Source organism: Alexandromys fortis, unplaced genomic scaffold (assembly GCF_014885135.2).
Source record: "Alexandromys fortis isolate MF-2015 unplaced genomic scaffold, M_Fortis_MF-2015_v1.1 scaffold_19, whole genome shotgun sequence".
In the NCBI taxonomy this organism is placed as follows: domain Eukaryota; kingdom Metazoa; phylum Chordata; class Mammalia; order Rodentia; family Cricetidae; genus Alexandromys; species Alexandromys fortis.
Window position 1 is genome coordinate 16,218,100 of NW_026067890.1, and position 6,000 is coordinate 16,224,099.

The 6,000-nt window shown below is 48.6% G+C and overlaps 1 protein-coding gene across 2 annotated transcripts in view; it reads right to left on the bottom strand.

The window, feature by feature from the left end:
• Window positions 1-2,003, bottom strand: part of Tet2 (tet methylcytosine dioxygenase 2) — an 81,615-nt gene extending 79,612 nt beyond the window's left edge. Inside the window, exon 1 of one of the 2 annotated variants that reach the window (XR_007591193.1) lies at window positions 1,836-2,003. The gene's annotated coding sequence lies outside the window, so the exon portion shown is untranslated. The remainder of the gene's footprint in view (window positions 1-1,835) is intronic. The other variant, XM_050139142.1, reaches the window with a different exon arrangement.
• Window positions 2,004-6,000: the final 3,997 nt, after the last annotated feature.

Sequence of the window (6,000 nt, forward strand, 5' to 3'; positions counted from 1 at the left end):
TGCAGAGAACTGCCTTTCCCTCTCCCTTGCAGTTAAATTTATCCCCCCATCTTAAGTTTAACCCCCATCCTTTAGAAACACTCTACTGCCTAATAACAGTTTTAAAACTTAATATTTGTGTTGTAATTTGTACTGTATTCAAAATGCATTATGACACACACAGAGAAACATATGAATTTAACTCCTTTTCAGTATTTCAACTTACCATTAAAATGCAAATGCAACAATTTCATTAGCCAGGCAACAATACCCACAGACTTAAATCAAACCAATATATTTTCCCCGTGAATCCCAACTTTCCCTAACATACAATCTTATTCTTATGAGTATTTCTGTGTATGAATTTTGTCAGTATAATCCTTAATTAGAGCAAAAGTACTGTGTGTGACTTGTGATTGTTTTGTAAGTCCACGGAAGTATTCTGCTCCCCCTGATAGGCAAACACCAACCAAAACATTTCCCTAAATTTTAAGCAAACAACTTGGGAAAAACAAAACAAAACCCCAAACCAACCGGTTTCAATTCCAAATCATTAAACAGGAGAAAGAAAAATCTCTCAAAGCACTCAAAAGTCTATCATGAAGGCATTAACCCGGTCTTTTTTAACTGGACCTTCCCAGGAGTCTGCCCAGGCCACACTTGGTCTGGCCAGAGTAGAAAACTCTCCATAGAAACCCCATTAGCTTTCTAACCGTAAGCAAGCAGTTCTGGTGGAGAGAATCAGGATGTGAGTGAGGCGTGTGGGGAGAGGAGGTGGTGAAAGACCACGAGAAAAGAGCGAGGGTCAGAGTTAAGACAATTTGGGATGGGACTGTTAGAGATCCTCGCCGGGATTTGGTTTCATTTCTTTGGGCGCCCCTGACCTTGCCTTCTCCAACTCGGAACGCTTCTCCCGCCCCCTCCCTCGGCCTGCGCCTGCCTTTGTGTGTGCCTGTCACTTACCGGGGAACAGAACGAAGCTGATTCGGGGGCAGCACAAAGCCAACACACAGATTTGCACAGATTCTCTTACACACATTTCTTAAACTGGGAGGTACAGCCCACGCAGGGCTTGTGAACCTTGAGAAAAGTGGGTTCTGTTCTTCTTTGGGGGCGCGGAGAAACTATTCTCTCCTCTCTCACTCAGCGCCACTAACAAAACGCGCGGACTCGGGAGGGGTAAAAAAAAAAAAAAGAAAGGAAAAGAAAAAGAAAAAAAAAAAACTCCACGTAGTGGATCCCGAATCCACTCACGATGACATTTGTCTAGTGTAGTCGTCCACGGGGGACAAACGTGCTGGAAACCGGAGACACAAACCCAGAACAGGACCCAAACAAACACTACCGGAGAGAAAAGAGTCAAAAACACCGGGTCAGTGTTCTTTCCGGGGTGTCTGAGGGTAAACGAGGGACTCGACTGACTTATACTAAGGTCAGGGGGGACGAGGATCAAAAAGAAAAGTGGTGATCCCCAAAGATGAGCTCTTTCAAAAAGGCAGCCCCAAGAAAATACTCACTTTCCTGAGACTCAAAGGCCGGCGGCTGGTGGGAGGTTCAAAGGTAAGTTTTCTGGGTAAGGAGGGGGCCATACATTAGTAGGAAGAAGGGACCCCAGAAGTGCAGGTTGCAGGAGGGAGGGGGGTGCTAAATTAAAACTATATTTGTCAGCCATGTTGAAGAAGCTCCAGTAATTTGTGAGGCTTCCCTCTTCCCTCTTGGTATTTGTGGGTGACATGACAGTCCCCGCAAGGCCGAGAGAAAGCGAGGAAGGTTGGAAAGGGACAGTTCCGCTGCCGAAAAGAGCGAGGAGAGAAAGAGAGCGAGAGAGAGACAGGCGCGGCCAGCAGCGCTCTGACCTGGTTCTGGTCCCTCAGCCTCGCAATCCGCCGCCGTCGCAGCCGGGTCTCCTTTCTAACAAATCCTACAGGGCAGCCATCTTGCTTCCTTCTGCTCCTCTACGAAAGCAGCCTCGCCTCCGCATCAATATTCATAAGGCAGTTTGACGTCTGTTCTCCCGGCTCGCCGGGGCCGGCTCTCGGGCTGCCGCCGAGGGGGCGGACGTGACTGGCATGCGAGCGGCGCGGGCGCGGGCACTGGCTGTGCGCTCGCTCGTTCGCGGGGGCGGGCGCGGCGGGGTCCGGGCAGTGCGCTCGCTCGCTCGCTCGCTCGCTCGCTCGCTCGTTCGCGGGGACGCGGGACCGGGGCTAGACGCTCTCTCCCTCCCGGGGGCTCGGGGCCTCCTCTTTTCCGCTCCGCCCCCGGGCTCCCCGCCGCCCCCAGCACGCTGGCTGCACACCCGCGCCTCTGTCCCCGTCGCCCCTGTCCCCGGCGCCCCTGTCCCCCGCAGGCCCGGTGCGCACTTGGAAACTCTTGCTCCCTCCCGCGCGCTCCGGGGAGGCCCCTGACCCCCGGCTCCTGCTCCCAGCACGGCACCGGACCGCTCCCCACTCTCCCCCACGCCCTGCCACCCTCCCTTCCCTGTCGCCCAGCCAAGCCGCTCCCCATTTCTCCAAGACCATGCCCAGAAAGCTCGAGGGGCCCGTGCTTTAAAGACTCCAAAGGCTGCAAATTGGCGGCGCCGGGGGTTCTCCCCGCCCAGGCCCACCTTCTGTTTACTTTGGCCACGTGGGCCTTGCGGAGGGGGCAGTCTCGCCGAGCCAAGAGGAGTTGTGTCTCTGAGCCCCTACTTGTCACTCGAAAGAAATTAGCCTGCAGTTTCTCATGTTCAAGTCGCCCCCGTAAGTTCCTCTATTTTGCACAAATTTCCACTCGTACAGTTAAGTCATGAAGAAACCGCCTGTGGGAAGCTGCAATTCCGAACACGCAGCGCTCAGTTTTCCCTGAAGTTCAAGGCTTGTGCACCCCAGCTCTTCTCTGGACAGTTTTCTCTTCTCTTGCTGAGTCCTTTTACTTATCTTTTAAATACTCCTTTGGGTAACCATTAACTTTTGAAGGTGAGCGCAACACAAATTCATAGAAGTCATGAGACAGTAGTTTAGAGAACACACACACACACACACACACCACCCTCCCATCTATTAAGTTTTCACATCACTGAAATTAAAGTTTTAAGTAGGTAATTTGGGAACGTTTTCTGTAGGAACAGTTGCGATCACAACAATCTTAAGTCAACCTTAACATCATTATATTGCTCATAGTGTGTGTGTGTGTGTGTGTGTGTGTGTGTGTGTGTGTGTGATTTCTTCAGAAAAGAGCCTACCTGTAGTCACAGTTACTCCTGAGGCTGATGAGAGTAGACTCATTTGAGCCAGGGAGTCCTGGGTCAGCCTTGGCACACAGTCAGTCAACTCAAAAGGAAGAGTAACGGGAACTTACCTATAGGGCAAAGGCGCTTGCATTGCAAGCCTATAGACATTAGCTGGATTCCCATGACCTGCGTAAAGGTAACAGAAATTAAAAAATGTAGTCCTCTGACCTACCAAAACACAGGTGCTGTGGTGGTGTGCACCCATAAATACACAATTCTCTCTCTCTCTCACACACACACATTTTGAAAAGAAAACGATCAGACCTGTACTCACAGCCCTTAGAAGCCTGGGGCTATAAGATGGCTGGGACTTTGAATCCAGTTAGGCCTGGTAGTGAGGCTGTCTCAAAGCTGTGACTCCTTCCCTTCACTTTATTGAACTAGAAACACTTCCTCTTTGTAAAATGGCCTCACATATGTGTACACACAGTCAGTCAAAGCCGGGAACTCCATGCGTCACATTGTTACCCAGAAGAATGCTAAAGTAAGTTCTAAGGAAACAATGTTTCTGCCATTTAGAAACAATCTCCAAGTCATGATCTCACAAGTCAGTAATCAGCATTTAGCTGGGTTCCATCTTATTTCTAAATTTATTATTATTACTATTTATTATTGTGGTTATTGTTATTATTATTATTGTCTGGGCCTCATTGTGTAGCTCTGTCTCATTTGGAACTATGTAAAACAGGCTGGCTTAGAACTCATAGATATCAGATGCTTGCCTCTGTCTCCCAACTGCTAGGGTTAAAGGTGTGTACCAGTCATGCCCCACCCCCCAAACAGGGTTTCTCTGTATAGTTCTGGATCTCCTGGAACTCCCTATGCAGACCAGGTTGGCCTCGAACTCTGAGATCCTTCTGCTTCTGCCTGCAGAGTAAGTTTTATTTATTTGTGTGAGTGTTTTGCTGGCATGTATGTCTTTGCAACATGTATGTGCCTGGTGCCCCAAGAAATCAAGAAGAGGGGGGCCAGATCCCAAGGAATTGGAGTTATAGATGGTTATGAACTGCCATGTCACTGCTGGGAACTGAGCCTAGGTCCTCTATAAGAAGAAGTACTCTTAAACACTGAGCCATCTCTCCAGACCCCTTTCTTGTTTATTTGTTTACCAGACATAACCAAGAGTTTGTTGAATCAATGTGGAAATCCAAAACATCCTACTAGTGACCAGGACCGAAATAGCCTAGCTATTCCTGTAGACACTCTCTCCAAACCAGAGTCTTTCTCAGATCTAAGGTTTGGCCTCAGAAACCTCAATGGGTGTCTACAGTGCCCTTGGGAGCCAGTTTTGGAACCTGCTGTTCTCTCTGGACCTTTCCTGTATTCTGCCTTCTCTGCTCAGAGAAGTTCAAGCCTGGGTGTGAGGACACTCCTGTGATGTAGCATCCAGGAGCTGGGGACCAAAAAATGATTTGCCCAGGTCACACTTGCCTGGCTACACTGAATTCTGGGTCAGTATGGAATACATGAGACACTATCTCAAAACAAAACCCCGAGTCAGAAACTTGAAATTCCCATTGTAGTTCAGGGAGTCTTGTCCAGCATTTAATGTCTATTGCTTCAACAGTAAGAGCACACTCAGGACTACCCCAGGAGCAGGATGGAATAGCATCTCCCTAAGGCCACAGCCTGGCCCACATAGAAGAAGGCAGTAGATACCGTAACTCACATTTCTGGCCTTCACCTTGAATTATCCTCAAGACCAGGCTCTCCGGGAGTTTTTGGAAGGCTGGCAGGAGGTGTTAGAAATCATGTAAAGGTACTTCTCACGCAAGTAGTACGACCTGGGCTCGATTTCCAGAGCCCTTATTGAGGTAGAGGGAGAGAACTGATTTACTAAGTTGTCATACGACCTCTTCAGTGGTGCTGTGATACACCCATGCACATATGCACACACACACACACACACACACACACACACACACACACACACACAAGAAACCTTATTTTAAAAATACTGCATGTAGGTATCTGAGTGTTGAGGTTACACACACATGTGCCAGAAAGCATGGGGCAAACATAGGACTTCCCTACCCTTACTTCCTACTTCTTATTCATGTTCCTGTACCTCATCTTAGTTCCGCCATTATTAGCCCTTGGTGCTGGGGGTGGCCTCCAGTTAGTCTTTTTTTTTTAAACAGGGTTTCTCTGTGTAACAGCCCTGGCTGTCCTGGAACTAGCTCTCATACACCAGGCTGGCCTTGAACTCACAGAGATCTGCCTGTCTCTGCCTCCTGAGTGCTGGGATTAAAGGCGTGCACCACCACTGCCTGGCTTAGGGCCCAGTAGTAAATGGGGTCCCCCACGCACTCCTTTCCACAGACAGTCGTCCGTTCCATTTCTCAGGGGGAACCTGGCACTTAGCAGGACGAGCGTCACAGCGGCATTGTATGTGCACAGGGCAGAAAACTATGAATGGTGCCCATAACAATTGTTAAATTTAGTCAGAAGAAAAGAAAGAAGAGAGAAAAAAAAAAAACCAATCATGTTTCTGACTTTGTACTGACCAAGCAAAATTGTTTGTGTTCCCTTAGGCGTGTCGTGTAGATTAAATTTCTATCTTTTCTGTCTGTCCACAAGTGTGTCCTTGGAATCTTCACAATTATCAATGAATTTTAAAACCCAGGATGATTCCCTGTAATTTGTTTTTGTCTTGTTGTGCAGGTGAAGTTCTACACTGACCGTGCCATACATTTATGTAGTGCTCAGTATTACAGAGCGGCTGGGAGTGTGGGCTTCGGAGTTGGGCAGAC